General features: G+C 51.0%; 1 protein-coding gene across 2 annotated transcripts in view; it reads right to left on the minus strand.

Moving 5' to 3' along the window:
• The window catches only part of SBK1 (SH3 domain binding kinase 1), a 55,627-nt gene extending 36,861 nt beyond the window's left edge, over window positions 1-18,766 (minus strand). The window contains exon 1 of one of the 2 annotated variants that reach the window (XM_059716786.1): window positions 18,581-18,766. The gene's annotated coding sequence lies outside the window, so the exon portion shown is untranslated. Of the gene's footprint in view, window positions 1-18,085; window positions 18,382-18,580 lie in introns of those variants that run through there. The other variant, XM_059716787.1, reaches the window with a different exon arrangement.
• Window positions 18,767-19,409: the final 643 nt, after the last annotated feature.

Here is a 19,409-nt window from a genome sequence, read left to right on the forward strand (position 1 = left end):
GCAAACCAACCACCCCACCCCAATAAGAAATTCTAAAATGTTCCAAAATGAAAAATTGTGAAATAAAAATTTCTATTTTAACATATATTTGCTGAAATTTCATCAAAATCAAACTCTGGGGGAGACATTTCAAAGACGGAATTTTTTATCATCAAAACAAAAGAATCTCAGGCCAGTTCTAATGCTCAGCATCCCAGGCGCTCTTGGGGTCACATGAGCTACATTCCACTGAGGAAGCAGGAGGATTTCCCATTTGTAGAGGCAAAGCAGACAGCTCAAGCTGCTGAAGGAGCATGTTCATCTTTATCTTCCCTGGGAGCAGTTCCTACACAGAGAACACAGGGTCAGACCCAAGAGGTGGCACTTTCACACAGACTGGTACAGAACTGAGGGACTGCCCAGACTAACAAAGTCACAAAATCCCTTCTTGGAAGCTTTAGCTACAATCTGGGTGAAATTCACCCCTTTGTAGAAAGCCAGTCCTCACATCACCCTTCAGCTTTAGGAATAAATGGGTCTATGTTGGCTTGTTATCACATAATGATTAATATCTAATTGCTTTATATTACTGCCTGGAGTCCCCAGTCAAGATCATTGCTCCATTGTGCTAAGTGCTGTATATTCACATTAAGGACAATGCTGCCACTGAGGGCTACAATCCAAATGGACAGAGGCAGTGCCCTCCTCACTATGGAGATGGGGAGCTCCAGTCTGTAAGGACACCCGAGAAGTCCATGACGAAGCCAGGCACAGAACCCAAATCTCAGAGACCTCAGATCTCTACCCCAGGCCACCCTCCCTCTTGCATTCAAACTTTCCACAGGCAAAGAACAGCCGCCTTCTTCCAGTCTATGGAATTTTTATTTGCAGCTAAAAGCTCTCACGAACCAGAGCAAAGTCTGCTAGAACACACACAGGCACATGTGTGTCCTTGTCATGTTGCACCAAGGCCGCCTCGCCAAATGGCAGCTGCCTCTACAGATGGGAGACTACCATAATTTAAAGATGCAAGTATGCAGAAAACAAGCAGCAAGCTTTGCACAGCATGTTTACCCCTCAGGGCTAAAACCTGGGCCTGAGCTACTTGGCTCTGCCCCTTTCACTGCCTGAAGAGTCTCCAGTGATGGTGACCCTGTGACCCCTATGTGGCACCTTGCTTCACCATCTCCATGTCCCAAACATTTTTTTCCTACTATTCAGACTAAAATTGTTCTGTTTAAGCTTCAGAACCATTTATCTCATTGACTGAGGAGGATAATCCACCCACTTCTTCCTCACTCCCTGGCATATATTTATAGACAGTTATTCGGTCTCCTGTCAGCAGCTGTCTCTTCTCTCCTTTCCCAAACCTGCCTCTGGCCCTTTCCCTGGTTTTCCAGACCATCCTCATAGCACGATGCCCAACTGTCACGAGAGGCTCCCTGGCCCCAGCCTCAACAGGGAAAGCTCCCCCCCAAGACCCCCACAGCAGGCCTCCACTGATGCCAGCTGGCAGTGCCATTGCACTCTTTTAGAGCTGCACTTGGACATGTGCTTAGTGTATTGGCACAAGGGAGAGAGACCACAGCAGGGATGGAGGGAACCTGGCTCTGTTGCAAGGCATGGATGGGAGGGCTCTTAGATCTCCCCACAAACTGGCCAAGGGGTTGGGGGGATCATGAGATAGTTTGGGCCAACTCTGGGAGGCAAATGGAGCAGCTACTGACAGCCAGGTCAATCAAATGGTTGACCTCCCTCCCACTGGCGTTAACTCCCTCACAGTGTTCTTAGCTCGGTGGCCAGGATGAGTACAGCACAGGCAGCCAAGTCCCTGGGGTCCCTCCCTCCATCCCTCTCCCCACGATGGCTCCACTACACTGCACTGCCCCCACTCACACAACCAGGGCACAGCTTGTGCCAGCCACCAACCAGCTGTCCAGCACAAGCCCCATGCAAGGCAGAGCACACACAGCTGGACAGGACTCACTGAATATTGGTTGATCTCAGGCTTGCAAACTGACAGAGCTGCCAGGAAGCACCGCTCTGTGGGCAGCAAAAGGCCTCTGGCTCTCAGACACAAACGGAGCTTCCCTGAGAGCCGGAGTCATCGCTTTGGTTTCCATGAGACTGGAGCTGAATTCCTCCCAGTGAAGTGTAGTTTCATTTGCCCAACTGGCAGAATCTCTTCTTCCAGCCCTAGGCTTCAACATCCTCTGCCATCTCCCTTCAGCTGGCACTGACAAGCTGAGCGCACTGGAGGAAAATCCCAGCTCCTGTCATCTCTGGTTGCCCAGGCCTTCAGGCCTCACAAGCCTATCCTTGCTGCCTGGTGGTCTGCTTGTTCTCTTCTGAGCCTCCAGCCTCGCTCTCTGCTGAGGGCTGACTTACCAGAGCACAGCACCACATGCCTGCGTGTTTCACGCCTCAGTCCCCTTCCAGAGCCATGGAGAAGAGGCCGGTATGGGAGCAGCGCTGCTAGACATAGACCACTCTGGGAATGAGGGGCCTAATCTGGGGTAACCAGGGGAACTAAGGACCCCTGGCCCCTCACAAGGGCAAACCCTGCATAGGTTAGAGGCACAGGGGGAGATTTATCTGAGCGACTCAATTCATCTTTTCAATTTTTCCCCTATGTGATTCACTGTTCAACTCCCTTTGAATTCCCCTCTGGCAGGTTTATTGGGTACAGTTGCTCAGCTCCCATAACAGTGCTGCTGTGCAGGAGGAAGACAGGGGGGTATTACAGCAGAATGATTTATCCTCTAGCCTTGCCAGGCTGTATGCTGTACCTCCAGGCATATATCAGCCCTGCCAATAAGTAATTGGCAATTTGTTAACAGCTCATTGAGAACACTGAAGCCCACGTGACCACTGGAGACTAGGGCACCAGCAGGGAGGGATACTGTCCGCTTGAGAATTATAAGGGGGTAGGGGATGACACCTCAGCTACAGCCACAAAAATTATAGATCAGAAAACAACCTGCTTATTAAATGGAGTAACAGTAAATGCGTTCAGACTGGATCTAACATGGAAATATGTGTGATTAGCCAGAGAAGGTGGGGCCATGGAAATGTCCCAGCAAGGTCCTGGACGTAGGATGATGATGTGCCAGTGCTGTGGGCATAACAGAAAGCATCGACTCTGCAGGACCCCTGTGTGCTTGCTGGCCAGGTGGTTCTGGGCCCTGGGAAGGACAAAACAAATGCCAAAATGTGCATGCTGTTTGCCTTGGTCAATCCAGACACGGAACTGAGGAAAGGCAGAGATCTGTTAAAACCTGATGCCACTTCTGGGTGAGAGCTCCAGTGGGAAAGGACTTAAAAAAAGGAGGGAACAAACCCTCTATCAGCAAGCATGCATCAAGAGTGTTAATTAGAGCTTGTTATTTTTGGAAGGAGGAGAAGACTGATGCTAAAAAATGCTATTCCAGGGCCCTGGCTGGGGCATGTGCAAGCAGACTTACACTTGTGAGGACTTGGGTTTACACACAGTTATAATGAGTCTATCACCTCACACATGGATACAGCTTTTATGGACTAACTAATATTGTCTATTAATTATCAATTATTCACCACAACATTTTCTATGATTCTCTAGGCTGTTCATCAGAGGATCTCAATGTGCTTTATAGATAGGACTGGAGCACCCCTAGGGAAGGGGACAGCATCATCATCATTTTCCAGCTAGACATTGAGGCACAGAGAGGGGAAGCGAGGAGCCCAAGGTCACACAATGAAGCAGTGTCAGAGCCAGGAATAGAACCCAGGTGTCCTGATTTATTACCCTTTCTTATGCTTTGTGATCACACTAGTGTCTATCTCGCTCTCTCTCTCCAGGGGAATTATTTTAGAAATCTAGTATGGCTCCCTGCTGGTTCCCTAACAATCTAGGCATAAGCAGAAAACTCCTTCCCAAGCAGCATAATACCCTTGCCTCCCACTCAAAGTGAGACAAGTGCTGATTAAGAGGAGTCCATTGGCCCAAGAGATAGCAGTAGCTGTAATCCAGGGCAATAATGCCTGGTATACAGCACCATGGTGCTGGCTCTAGGGATCCTGCACTTCTTGGTAGACATACTACCCCAGGACCTGCACCAGCACCTCCCAAGCTCTCTGCTGCAGGCAACCACTACTGCCCAGCTAGCAACAGCCCTGAAGCCTGAAGCTCTGGTGGCATGTCAGCAGGAGAAAGTCCCAGAGTACAAGAAGCCCCTGCTATAAGTCCCCCTGCGGGACCTAATAGCATTAGGACCACTGCTAGTCGTTTCTGGGACAGAGGAAGTGAGCCCATGATTGCTACTACCTCTCTTCAGGTAGCTATAGGTGCTTAAGCACCACTTTGAATAGATTTGCTGCGAGCAAGACCTAAATCATCAGGTATTACCTAGAACCCCATTTACATGATGCTCCCATGGACGAACCTAAATGACATTTGTCCTTGTATAAACAAAGCTATGGGACTGAGGAAAGGTGGAGTTTGGGGCCCCAAGATAACCAGACCCTAGAACACCTGTTTTCTTCAGCAATCCCTTGCTATTGAGGATGCTTGTCTTCCATGTCTTATCTGCGGGTCCAAAAAGGACAATGAGGCCAATACAGGAATCAACTCTGTTGCAACTCAGGCAAATATTTCCACGTGGGGTGTGTGGCTCCAGATTCTTGATTCAGTCCGTGACACACTTTTTCTACCACTTCCACCTTTCCATCTCCTGTTGTCATCATAAGTTTTCAAAGTACTGAGATCCTTCCTCCATTTGGGGTGATCTTGGGCGATAGTTTCCCACCATCTGATGTCGATGCTGCATTTTTTTGAGCTGGTCTTGAAGCATTTTCTCTGCCCTCGTCTTAAGTGTACACCTTGACTGAGCTGGGAGAATAAAACTTGCTTTGGGAGGCTGGAGTCAGACATTTGGATGATGTAGCCAGCCCAGTGGAGTTGATGTCAGATGATCAATGCCTCAATTGTGATCTTTGCTTGTGAGAGGACACTAATGTCCATGAATATCTTCCCACTGGATTCAAAGGATCTTCCACAGGCAGCATTGATGGTACTTCTCCAATGACTTGAAGTGACTCCTGTACATTGTTCATGTCTCAGCTCCATACAGTAAGATAGGAATCACAACTGCTTGATAAACCATGAGCCTGGTTTCAGATCTGATGTCACAATCTTTGACTACCCATTTCCTCAGACATCCAAAGGCTGCAACTGCACATTTGAGATGTTGGATTTCTTCATCGATGTTAGGCTTCTGCAAGAGATGGCTTCTGAGGTACAGGAAATGCTTAATGTTCTCCAGAATCTCATCATGAATCTGAATTACCAGAGCTGAGGACCGTTCATCGAGAGCTTGTTGATGGAGGATCTTAGTCTTCAGTGATATTCATAGTTTGATAGTTGGTAGGGTCAGAAGGGACCTGAGCAGATCATCAAGTCCGACCCCCTGCCGTGGCAGGAAAGAGTACTGGGGTCAAACGACCCCAGCAAGGTGTCCATCTAGCCTCCTCTTAAAGACCCCCAACGTAGGAGCCAGCACCACTTCTCTTGGAAGTTGGTTCCAGGTCCTAGCCACCTTGACTGTGAAGTAGCACCTCCTGATGTCTAGTCTGAATCTACCCTCTGCCAGCTTGTGATCGTTATTGCTAGTCACTCCTGGTAGTGCTTGTGGGAACAGGGACTCCCCCAATGCCTGCTAGTCCCCTCTGACTAGTTTGTAAACGGCCACTAGATCCCTCCTCAGCCTTCTCTTGTGGAGGCTGAACAGGTTCAGGTCCCTTAACCTCTCTTCGTAGGGCCTGCCCTGCTGACCCCGATCATGTGAGTGGCCCTCCTCTGGACCCTCTCCATGTTGTCCACATCCCTCCTGAAGTGCAGCGCCCAGAACTGGACGCAGTACTCCATCTGCGGCCTGACCAGTGTTGCATAGAGGGGGAGGATCACCTCCTTGGCCCTGCTTGAGATGCATTTGTGGATGCATGACAAGGTATGGTTGGCCTTCCTGACCGCGTCCCCACACTGTCGACCCATGTTCAATTTGGCATCAATAATGACTCCAAGATCCTTTTCTGCCTCTGCACTGAGGAGAAGGGAGTTCCCCAGCCTGTAGGCATGCTGCTGGTTCTTCCCCCCCAGGTGCAGCACCTTGCACTTGTCAGTGTTGAAACCCATCCTGTTCTCATCCGCCCACCCCTGTAGCCTGTCTAGGTCCGATTGCACCCTATTCCTTCCTTCTAGTGTGCCCACTTCCCCCCACAACTTAGTGCTGTCTGCGAATTTGAACAGGGCGCTTTTCACCCCTTCATCCAAGTCACTGATGAAGATGTTGAACAGTGCAGGCCTGAGGACCGAGCCCTGGGGGAACCCCACTGCCCACATCCCTCCAGGTTGAAAATGACCCATTCACCACCACTCTCTGGGTGCGGCCCTCCAGCCAGTTAGTGACCCATTTGACTGTGTAGGTGTCAACGCCACAGTCCCCTAGTTTTTTAATGAGAATGGGGTGAGGGACAGTGTTGAAAGCCTTCCTAAAGTCCAGAAAGACTACGTCCACTGCTACCCCTGCGTCTAAGGATTTTGTAACCTGGTCATAGAAGGCCACCAGGTTGGTCTGACAGGACCTGCCTCTAATGAACCCATGTTGGTTGCCCCTAAGTGTAATCTCCCCTGCTGGCCCCTTGTGGACATGCGCTAGGATAATTATCTCAAAAAGCTGACCCAGGACAAAAGTAAGACTAACTGGCCTACAGTTTCCTGGGTCCTCCTTCCTCCCTTTTTTGAAAATGGGAACCACATTGGCCCTTTTTCAGTCCTCAAGGCACTATTCCATACCTTATGTGAATAGAGGGGCATCCAATTTCAAAAATTAATGTATATATTATAGTGCTTACCACCTTACCCATGGGCTAGGTAGTAAAGGTGGGGGATGTCCAGGCAGGGATAAGCCTGAGCCAGGCTTATCTGCTTAGCTTATCTGTTTATCTGCTCACACCTTGCGGTACCCTTCAAAGGATATGGCAGGCCCTGATGATGTCCCATCAACCCGGTTGAGAATCACTGGAGTTAGTCCTCCTGGAAACAGTGTATCCAAGAACTATGGCATGCCAGGACACAGCGTGGGTGAGGCAGCAGGCAACCCTTACCACACCAAGAAGTTCCTGCTGCCTCACCCAGACTGTCTCCTGGGATGTCATACCTCTTGGATACTCTATGATCCCACAAGGAATGATTCTATGTCACACAAGGTTCGGCTTGTAATGTGGAAACAACACTTTGTTGACAGGGACTTATATAAGGAACTACTTACAGTAAAGAACTAACAGTCCTGCAAGAGAAGTAGCAAAGGTCTGGGGCCTAACCTTGTGTGACATAGAATCATTCCTTCTGGGATCATAGAGTATCCAAGAGGTATGACATCCCAGGAGACAGTCTGGGTGAGGCGATGTTGTGTCACCTGAGTTCAAGCCACAATCACAGTGCGGTGCTCTGAAAGTTCACTATTAGGATTTCCCATGAGGGTCCTGATGTTTCAGGTCCCAAAGTTAAATGTCTTTGTTGATTTTGACTGCAGTAAAGGCAATTCCACTGGATGCAGTTATCCAGTTAGGAAGAAAGAAGACAAGTTATGTTCAGGGCACCTTTTCTAATCCCTCCCCACGCAGGGTGAGCAGAGTGGATCCTGAAGAGGAAAGCTCAATCACAGTTATAGCTGCAGAATTGCAAGCCTGTCCTCGTCCAAGTGCTAGATGACATTCTTGTAACTGCCACTTTCATTCCAGTTCATGACTAGGAGCTTCCAGACATCACAATCCTGCTCTTGCTGCCAGTAGCTGGTCACCAAAGGGCTTGAAAAAATATGCTGGAAAAGCCATTTTAATGGAAGACACCTGTGTGTGATTTCTGTTATCACGGAGAAGCTGCTGCACATCATCTTCCATACAGTTCTTGACAGAACAGAACCTTAATCCAATGACAAACAGGCCAAGACAACTGGAGATCTTGTTCCACTGCAGCCTTCGTCTGCCTTGCAGCCATTGAGACCTAACATCTTTTCCCACTTGCTCCACTGTTGAAGACTTGTAGAACCATGGCTGAGGGCTGGGCAGGCTTATTATAGTAGCAACCTGTACTCACCATGTTACAGCACTGTCAAAGGATATATGTGGCTTTTCAGGAAGGAAAGCATTACCATCTGATGTCCCCACCACATCCTGGTGGTGCTGTTGTTGCTTGGTCCACAACTGCTTATTCAGAGTTACACCTGCTTATTTAGTAGCTAACCCTTCCCTCCAGAAAGAGGTCATTCCTCTATCTGCCACCTGTGGGTGCACTGGGTAGCAGTACAGCTCTGCCACCAGTAAAACACCTATAGCGTCATGGAGAATAAGCAGCATCCCTAGTTATCTTAGACAATGACTGTCAGCCAGAACATAGCCTGGGATACTGTGTAATGAGTTGTGTCATTAGGTTACCCTGCTGACAGGCCCTGCCATCACTGTAACAGAACCAAACATCAGGATGATAATCCCAATATTCATTGGCACCAGTAAACTATTCCACCCCTTTAGCTCTTGTGATGCTGCCCAGGTGACCCAGCACAAAACTGCCTTTTCCATCACGTACCCAGGAAGAAGGTGTCTTGTAAACCAGTTACTGGCTGCAGTGCCATTCTCCAGGCTGCTTTCCAGCTGGACTCCAGTATAAGCCATAATCCTTTAAAATGTTCCTCTACAGGAAAAGCTGAAGAGCAAGAAAAAGCCACAGGCAGGTCCCAATAGGAGATGGACAGAAAGCAAAGCACTAGATATCAGCTGCAGCAAAACGCCTAATCCCATGACCAGATGCCTGAACTCACTGGCATCCTGGAAACAGGCTAAATTCTGTGGCTGTGGGACTGAGGAGTCCATGAAGCCCTGACCGAGGTGAGTGGCATCATTCATAACTCTCTGAGCTCTTGTTTCAAGCCCTTTGAAGACTCAACTTTGTACTCAGTTCAAGGTTTTGAAGTTCTCTCCACTACCAGCACAGGGTGAACAGTGATTCTCAACATTTTTAGATTCAAAGCATCCCTTGAAAGATTTGACGCAGCCCTTAGAAAATGTCAGCCCTTAGTTTTCACTCAGTTTTTGACTACAGCAAAATAACAGAGCAACTTTTCTGTTGCAAAGATCCTGGAAAGACCACAACAGGTCAGAATATATTTGACACTGTGGTTTCCTATTTGAAATGTTTCAGCAGTAGCATAACAGGGGGGAAGAGTGGGGGTGGGATGACGCACAAATGGGACCAGAGCAGTAGCCCCAGGTGCTGCCTTGGGAGGGAGGGGATGGGAGGGAAGAGGAAAAGGGAAGTTGCAAAAATAGTTGTGACCACAGCAGCGCCACTGAGATCAGCATTGATAGCCAGTGCTGCCCCTGGCATCATACAGATGCCCCAGGTATGAAGCTACCCAGCTACACCTCCTTCCCTGGGTTTATCCTGTTAATCCTGTTTGTACAGCTAGCCTGGTTGAGAATCACTGATCTAAAAGCTTCCCTGTACAGGGAAGCAGCTTGCTCTATCTAATCCATAATGGCTGCCCATGGGGATATGTTGATTCTGCATTAAGAGCATCATTTTTCTCCACTTTGAAGGCACTAGTATCACAACAAGCTATTAAAGAAAACAGCTTCCCATGTACACAGGCCCAAAGAGCATGAGGTGCTCTGTGTCTAAGTTCTATGGGCTTTCAGCAGGATGGAGGCACTTCCCACTCTTTACTGCCTTTGTAAGTCCCACTATGGAACTGTAGCATCCATGGACCCTTGTCTGAGGGCAGTCAGCCCCCTCCTGCACTCAGTGGTGTTTCAGATTGCCTGTCTACAGTATGGACCAGTATATACCTCTACTGGTACGACGGTGCCAGCTGAGCTGTCTGCAGAGTCCCATAGTGGAGAAAGAGAACACATGACAGCAGAAGGGGTTTTTTTCTGCTATTTAATTTGCATCATGTCCCCAAACAGCAGGAGTCCTCTTCCATTAGCATGGTGGAAGCCATGCCAGGCATCTTCAGGCAGCACGATATCCGTGAGGGGGTGGGATCTTGTGTCAGCTCTAGCCAACATAGTTGTGCCAGCAAAACTTTGCAGTGTGGACCACACCTGAGTAGTTCTCCAGTGCACAGGCCTCAATCTGACTTTTTCACATGGGTGATAAGCTAAACAAGGCACCTGCCAAATGTCCCAAACCAGCCAGGTACCACGCTGCACCACTGCCATGCCTGGGTAACAGTTTTCTGCTTATTGAATAACAGCTATCCCAGCCTACATTTGCACCTGGACATAGTGGTAGTGGAAGGCAAGGAACCATGTAAAGAAATGCACCCACCCTGGTAAACCTGAGGTGGGAGAGCAGAAATTTCCCCTTGCCCTCCATAGTGACATCAAATCCCTAACAGCAGGAGCACATGCATTGCTCACAGAGGGGGTATCTACTTGCAGGGGCTTCCTTAAACACAGGGTTGTATTTATTTCACTATTTTATACCCAGAGGAAAAAGCCAAGTCTCACAAAAGAACACAGCTTCCTGAGTTGAGAACAAACTGGATTTTGATCTTGGGCAAGTCATTTTGCTACTTGTTAGGGCCATCTCTCACTCTGCTGCACAGCTCCTGGTACCCAAGGTGTGACAGCAAGATAAACAACAACAGGAGAAGCACGTGATACTCCTCACCCAGGGAGTGGAGTAACTCCTTGCACCTTTCCTGTACTCACTACTCAAATGAAAGACAGCCAGGAAAGTATATAAAACTGATTATCTACTTGAGCATGAGGCCTCTTCCTGCAGGGTAACAAGGAGCAGGGTTGTGTAAATATGTATTTAATTTGTGCATTGGTGTGAATTTAATGCTCGGGAAAACTGCTGGATCGACAGCTCTGGGCTGGAGTCTGTTTATTTAAGGAGCAGGTGCAGCAGGATAAGCTTCACACAGCCCCAGCCTGCCAGGGGGCCTCAGGCCTGACTACAGGGACCAGCTGGGATGAGAAGGGATCATTTTCCACAGGCCACTGTGCTCTCTAAGCCACCCATCAGCACCAATGACAATGCGGTGGGGTTTTGTTATGTGGAACAGGATGGGAACCATTGAACCAGAAATTTGGGCTGGAATTCAGAAAGCTGTTTCTTACCTCCAGAACAACAAGGTTTTGGAGCTGCCTCTTGCCAAGCAGGGACAAAGAACCTAAACGCTATTTAGGATGGATGTGGGTATATGTATGAAAGGATTGTATAACATGGTTGCCTGTGACAGCAGAGGACTGGACTCATGGACCTAGGAGATCCCTGTATTCCCTGAAGTTGGTCCATACAGAGGTTAGACAGATCCGGGATTAGATTAGATTAGAGTCCAGATTCTGTTTTGGCTGGAACCAGGGAATGCCCAAATGAGAGGAAAACTGGAAGCATTCCACACCAAAAAAATCTTCAATGAGTTGGGCAAGAACCACCATTGTGTTCCATGTCTGTACAGCACCAAGCACAGTGGGTCCCCACTCCACAGCTACAACAATACACTTAACAAATATAGATTTATAAATACATTCATCTTCCCATTGTAGCTGGCACTGCCCAAAAACAGTCATGCACATCCCCTGATCCAGATAACTTCATCTCTGAGGACAAAGAGGAATGAGGAACAGCCAAAGTGACAGTGCAATACAACAGGTCAGCAAGGGTACCAAGAACAGAAATGCAGGCTAAACTACAGACCAGTGTCCTGCCCTTACAACCATCCTCCCTTAGCATAGCAAGAGGGGCTTTACTGGATTCAAACCAGCTGTTTTACCACTGATTCTTTCCCTGTATACTATCTATACATATTCTTGCCAATTGATTTTCCTGGCCTTGTTGCAGATGCAAAGGACAAGCAGGGTAAATTCATGTATAGGTTCATATTATTCACACAAATAAACAGCCTTATCACCAACATGCCTTTCCCTTTTATCATCTTGAGATGCCTGATATTTGCGCTTCCTTAGCAACACGCATCTGACAACTCGTTCCACAGAGTAATTAAATCTCACAACAGTCAAGCACCTTACAAATGGAGAAACTGAGGCAGAGATAGGCAAAGCCATTCACAAGGGGAGACATCAGCAGAACCCAGGAGTTCTGATACAACACCCCGCCTTCCTCCATTCTCATCTGCAAGCTTTGCTTTAGCTCTCACCGATGTATTTGTTCTTAGTACTGTTTCCCTTGTGTTTTCCTTTATTCGTCTCTTGTTCACGGCTGCAGCTAGAATCTTCAACACCCTTGTAAAAAATGGACAGAAATCTTGCAGGAGGAAAGGTCTATCAGCTTGCAATTGAGGGCTGACCTGCAGAAAGGATCCCAGGCTCTATCCCTGCTGACCTGCCAGGTAGTCTCTGACATAAGTCACTGTGCCTTTCTGGGCTGCTCCTTCCTCTCCCAACCTGCATCTTGCTGACTTCCTTTGGGAGAAGGATCATCTCTGAATGTTTGTGTGTACAAAACCCAGTGCAATGGGGCCCCAATCTTGGCAGAGACCTTCAGGCATACAGGCCTGAAGGTCTCTGCCACATGCAGGCAAAACTCATTTGGGCATGGAAGAAAGCAATTCAAAAATGACACCCAACATTGAGACCTCAGTAGAACCCAGAGCCACTGAATCTCAGCATGCCAAGGACTGCTCACCTCCCTCCACCCCCAACCCCAGGATGGTCTCTCTCAGGCCACCACCAAGTCTGATACCAAAAATTCTGTTCTATGCCACCCTTGGCTATCACTTGCCAACTCTCTGTGGTTCTCAGCTGACCCACTGCAATCACATCTGAGCATCTCACAATTTCTAAATATATGTAGGCTCACATCCCTGAGGGGCAGAGCAGTGCCTTTATCCCCAATTTGCAAATGAACACTGAGGCACAGACAGTTGGAAGCCCAGGCCCACAGAGGTATACTGGGCACCTAACTTCCACTGAAGCCTCGCTGATTTAGGCACCCTTGTGGATCTGGGCTTAAGTAACTTGCCCAAAGTTGCACAGAAATTTGTGGCAGCAACTAAGCAACCCAACCACTGGACCATCATCCCCAGACTCTAATCCACTCCTGCTCCTGGATTATAGGAGTTCTTCCTACTATTTGCAAATGTCACTCCAAGTCAGACAAGCCATTTCCACCCAGTCTTGTATTGTAGGGCTCAACCCCAAAGTGAAAATTAACAGCTAGACAACAGACCCTTGAAGGTCAAAGCATACACTGTGCAAACAGAGCCATAACCATAAACACCGCAGCTGGAATAGAGTCCCTGTAAAGCATAGGCATTAAGTGGGTATTGCAGTTAATTACCTGATTAGAAGTACAGTATAAAGGTGGGGGAAAACCCTCTTTAGGTCGTGATAATGAAAGCATGAAAGCTTGCTCAAAGAGACATAACAAATGTTATTGCTAGTTTGGCTGAACATGCTCAATGCAGTGGATGGCAGTGACCCATCAGGACAGGTCAAGTTACATATTGATTAAATGACCAAGAGCAAAACTCTGCTGAGTGGCTGATTGTCCATGGGCAGTTTCACTAGAAGTGCCATACCGAATCAGTCAATGGTGCACCTAGCCATCAACCATTGCCATGTGGCTCAGAGGAGGGGGCCGTCACATTATCCAAAGGTGTCCCCAACAAAGCAATACTACCCCACGGGGCAACACGACCCCAGATGGTGACCAGATAACACCAGAAAGCTGAAGTCAGTGAGCAGCCTGGTAAAAGGATCACAAAAGATACTAATTTTGTTCTCTCTCCTTTGAGATGTACATGGTTTTCATCATTCATGTTCTCAAGTATCACACAGACTTTAAAGATTTTTCATGGCAAAAGACACAATAGTACACCCATTTTGCATATGGAAAAATGAGGCAGCAACAAATCAAGTGGCATGGTCACAGTCACAAAAGAAGCCTGTGGCAAAGCCAAGAACTGAACCTGGATTGCCTGTGCAACTATCTGACCATTCTTTATTCTTCTTAAGTTATTTACCTTGGTAATATCCTGCCTCAGAGAGTTCCAAGCTTACTCTTTAGCTGCAGCTTTTTCCATCCATTTAAGCATACTTCCTTTTAATACTCAATGCCTTATTTGTTCTTTTCTGATAGGAACAGAGAGTAGGAACATCTGAGTGGCACTCCCCTTTCCAGACTAAAGCAAACCACAACAGCATATTTTCTTTATCACCCTCTATTGCCTTCTTAACACTTAATGACTCTGGTCTCATGGCGAAGGACTCAAAAATGTCTGCTCAACAGTGCTGACATGATTTTTCCTAAGAAAATTAAACCAATTCAGCTCCCTAGAGAGCAGATTCATTGATCTGTTCCCACAGGAATAATTTTTCCATTTTTCTATACTGATTTACACCTGCCACAATGTTGCTCAATTTTCTCAATTTTTTTTGAGTTCCTCAGAATGCTCCTTGACTGATTACATCACACAGGCCTCGATTCAGCTCACAGATCAGTGCACATCAGATACAAATGCTTGGTAGTCCATACAATTAAGGGCATGTGTGAATTCTCAGTCATGCCCTACATGCTGAGAACCATAGGCGACGCATCTGGGTGAATGGGGGGGCACATGCGCGCCCTGAGATTGGCCCTCACCAGTCGGGGAAAGGGGGGTGGGGGGGGCGTGACAGTTGATGCCCCTCCTGAGATTGTAGGGGTGCCAAGAGAAGCTCCAGCAGCACTTCTGGGTTTGCCACCAGTGGCGATGAGCCACTGGGCCCCCCGCCCCCGGTCAGCAATCGGCCGCTGGTGCCCCTCCAGGATCAGGAGGCACCAGTCACCCATGCTGGGAACAGTTTCCCCCTCTGGTATCCTCTTCATAGGCAACTAAATAAATTAAGCACGGACCCCCATGACAGACCTCCTTCCCCTCCTACCCGCTCCATCTCAGCCCCCTACTAGAATTTCACTTTCATCCTGTGGCTGACGTTCCTTGAATAGCATCTTTAGAGAATTTTTGTCACAACCCACTGAAAAAACACAAGGAAGTCTATTGACCATTGCTGCTTTATCCAGTAGGCTGATCATACTTTCCAGTGGTCCTCCTGAGCTAGAGAACCCCTCCCCACGCCCTTTCTTAAGGACTCTGTCCCCGTCCTGTGACACCGATCTCCAAGCTACAGAATTCTCTTCCACAGGTTTTATCTGCTTTTTTTTCTGACCTATCATCATGCAGCTCACCCTTATCACAGCACCTTTTTAAAAAAGATGATACAACATTGGCTGCCTTCCAGTCTTCTGGCTTCCCAGGATTTTTAATGATAAATTGCGTCTCTTTGTTAGTAACTCAGCTACTTCATTCTTTAGCTCCTTCAGCACTCTCTGAGGCATGCCGCCCAGCAGTGGTGATTTATGGTAACTTAATTATTTGAGCAGTTCCATCATCTCTGGCAGCATCTCACTTTCACAACCCGTAAAGAGTAACCCCACAACAGGTATCTGCCCGTTACCTTCTTAGATGAAGTGTCACAGTAGGCACAGGCTTGATCACTCCTCTGCTTCCATTAAGGACCCAGATACTTCACCGGCATTCTTCCAATGCTGGATTATGTTTCATAGTTGGTAGGGTTGGAAGGGACCTGAGTAGATCATCAAGTCTGACCCCCTGCCATGGCAGGAAAAAGTACTGGGGTCAAATGACCCCAGCAAGATGTTTGTCTAACCTCCTCTTAAAGACCCCCAGGGTAGGAGTCAGCACCACTTCCCTTGGAATGTGATCTATCTTATGGGACTGGCCCTCCAGCAGTCCTGATTGACAACGATTCTTTATTTATAGTGCTGAAGTCAGGAGTCAAAAACTGCCCCTTTCCCAGCCTGGACAGGTCAAGAGTTTCTAGATCTTCCCCTAGTCCTAGCAATGCCTGCTTGCGCACACTTCCCTGAAGTGTCTCATGCTGACCTGCAGCTGCTGGTAGTTTCATTTGCAACAGGAAGCCCATTTGCCTGGAACTCTGTCACACCTTGTCAGGTCATGCATCCTTGCTTCCATCCTAACACTGCCCTAGCCCATGCTATTGGGCACGTACTGCATGCACTTTATTTCTCATGTCTCTAGCAGATGTCCATTATCTGCCCCACGTGCTCCTCAGTACCAGCTGCTTTTTCCCCAGCTCTCACTTCAAACAGCCTTCCAAAATCCTTCTCATTTTCACAGACAGCTCATAGACACAGAACCCTCCACCCAGCCATGAACTTGGGCTCTTCCATTCTCCCTGCCTTCCTGACCTTGCAAGCAGGACTGGAAGTATCTCAGAGTAAAAGCAGCTCAACCAGAGCCTTGATTCTAGCACCTAACACAAAGGTTTCGGGACCCTTGACAGGCAGCCCTGCTCTGTCTGACTGACCAGCTGGGGACACCTGCATACTATCTGACTAGCTAAAAGGAGCAGCAGAGCCCTACTCAAGCCTGCCTATGGTGATGGGCTGGAGGCTACTTGACACTAGCAATCCTGCTTTGGCCCTCTGCTGCCTTGTCTTCTGTTTTCTGGTTCCTAAGTGATGGATTAAGCCACCCACACTCCATTCACATAACAGCAGGTCCCACAAACCCTGTCTGACAAATGCCTGCCATCTGTCCTTCCCTTCCATGACCAGCCCTGCCCCCAGACTCCCCTAAGCCACACTACCTTGTTCATGAAATCCAGCACCCTCCCACCTACCCACTCTGCAGCCAGTGCTCTGGGAGGAGCATCCTCTGGACATCTGCAAACTGTGCCTCTTCCCCCCCGAAGGGTCTCCTCACTCTAGCAAGAATCATTCTCCTCCTCAAGCACTGTTGGAGGAAAGCTCCCTGGAAAAGAGCAACACTTACATGCCCCATCATCAAACCAGCTTCTGCCTGGAGGTCCAAGGCAGCTACCTCTGGGGGTGGCCCTTTCTGTCACAAGCTGAGGGAAGATAAATCAGCCCCTGTTCCTGGGATCAAAAGTCCAAGGCTGGTGTAGGGCAGTGAAATTCCTTATCCTACCTGCGGATAAAATTTGGCCACATGGTAATCACTAGACATGCTAGTATTAAAGTGGGTCACGCTCACCCTTTCTAAACAGCATCTGACTCTCCGGTGAGGCTTGAGCTCCGCGGCTGGTTCTTTCCCTGAATCGCACAAAGGGAAGATAAAAAAAACAAGCCAGCCCCAACTCCCAGCTCAGGGTCACTCTCTCCTGTCTGTCCACTCAGCCGCAGTCCAGGTGGCTGCTCACTCCACCACCACCACCTGCACTTGCCCAACACTCCCACCCTCCACCTGGCCTCTCCTTTCCCTTTCTCTCTCTTTCCTTTTTAAAACTGTTCCCTGCTTTTCCAGGCGCAGGCCACTGGTTCCCTCCCTCCCATCGGTCTCATCAAGTCAGCAAAGACACCTCCCTTCACAGCCCTCAATCAGTCACTCCAGAGCACAATCCCTTCCGTCTCATGTCCTCAGGAGCCATTTCAGCCACGACCCAGATCCTGCTGCAAGGCATCTATTCAAAGGGCACATTTGAAAAACTAGAGCTCCCTAAGGCTCCACACCTGTCCTTCCCCTGGATCTCCCCACTGCTGCACAGGCTCCAACTGCTCATAAGTACGACTCGCTAGTGGCAGGGATTCGTCCCCCCATGCTGGTCACTTTTCAGCCCTGTTCTCCCATCACAACACAGCCCATTCAAGCACTACGGGTCTGGACACCTACCCTGAGCCCTCAGGATACCAGCAGCAGATCCAGGCCAGGACAGGAGACTCCAGAGACCACAGGACCAGGAGGCAGCCACGACAATGAACAGCCATGCGTGTCATGCCAGCCTCACCTGCCACCCCAAGCAGCAGAAGGGCTGCGAGGTCTTTGTGCAGGGGCAGAGGCAAGGAGCAGGTCCTGCACGGTGCGCGGGGCAGCTCAGCTGCCTGTCCACCAAGGGACGTGCTCAGAGGCGCTGCCGCGGCTGCCCCCAGCTCAGGCGGTGGCTCCGTCACCGGCTCCCGCGCCAGAAATCAACGGCACGTTGCATCTGCGGGAGGAAACCGCCCCCCCCCCCGGTCTCCGGGTGCCCCAGGCTCTGCGCGCCCCTCCCGACCCACCTGCGGGCAGGGACCGGCGCCGAGGGGCTGCGCAGCCCGGGCCCTGCTCGGGGGCTCCTGGAAGCGACCGGGGATTACTGCTCCCAACAGGCGCAGCCCCTCGGGCCAGGCAGGGCCGGGCCTGCAGACGAGCCGCGGCGGAACCGACACCACCTGCTCCAAGCCCCGGGCGCAGCCCGGCCGAGGTGCCGCGGCGGGGGCAGGGGCAGGGGCAGGCGCGGGCCGGGAGCCAGGCGCTGCCCCTCCAGCCCCGGCCGCGCGGCTCCGGGCGGCCAAGGCGACCTGGCGCGGGGGCGCAGCCGGCAGCGCCCCCTCCCCCCGGCCGCGCTGCACACAAAGGAGCGGCCGCAGCGCGGGGCGCTGGGACTCGGCAGCGCCGCCCCCCGCACCTGCCGCCAGCCCCGGCGCGGCGCGGGCGGGGCGGGGCGGGGCGGGGCAGGGGCGTCTCCTGGGGGCGCCGCATCGCCCCCCGCGCCCGGGAGCCCCGCGCCTTACCCGAGGCGGCGGCGGCGGCGGTCCGTGCGCGGCTGCTGCTGCCGCCGGCGCTGCTCATGGCCCGTCCTCCCGCCGCGGGGCGCTGGGCGGCTGCTCCGGCGCGGGGCGGCCCCCTGCGCTCCGCCAGCGCCCGCCGCCGCTCGGCTCCATGGCGGCAGCGCCCGCACCCGGCGGCACCGGCCCCGCGCCCGGAGCCCTCGGCCGGGCCCCTCCTCGTCCGCCCCGCCCCGCCCCGCCTCGCCCCGCCGAGCCGCGCTCCGCCCCGCCCCGGGCCTGGGCCACAGCCCTGCGCGTCCCCGCGGCCCGCCTAGCTGGAGGCCGCCCCGCCCTGGAGGCGACGGAGCCCCCAGCTCTGCGGGAGCCTCGTCGGGCCGGGCCGGGTCGGGCCCGTGCTGGCCCCGCATCGGGGGTCCCTGTGCGGCGCCACCGCTGCCTTCTCGGAGCCCGGTGCCCCCCGGACAGGAGGCGACGGGAGCCTGGCTCTGGGGCTCGCGTGTTGTGCACAAGGAGCCCCCCGGCGCAGGGTCCCCCTGGAGCGAGCCTCGTGCCCCGGGACCCTCCAGCGCGCCGGCCTCGTCCGCATCCGCGGCCGCCCAGGGCTGGGTCGGGCGCGTGCGGGAGCGTCCCCCGGGCCGTGCTCTGGGCTCGGCCCCGCGTTACTCGGGGTTTGTGCTGTAGAAGACAAGGTCACTTGCTACCTGAAGGGGAACGAAGGGCTGAGGTGGTCGTTGGTGCCTGGGGGTTTGCTGCAGTCTCAGGCTGGGCCCTGGGAACGCGCTGGCCCTCACAAGGACACGTTTTCCCCTCCCTGTAGGGAGTGCCACAGAGC

Source organism: Alligator mississippiensis, chromosome 13 (assembly GCF_030867095.1).
Source record: "Alligator mississippiensis isolate rAllMis1 chromosome 13, rAllMis1, whole genome shotgun sequence".
NCBI classification, from domain to species: domain Eukaryota; kingdom Metazoa; phylum Chordata; order Crocodylia; family Alligatoridae; genus Alligator; species Alligator mississippiensis.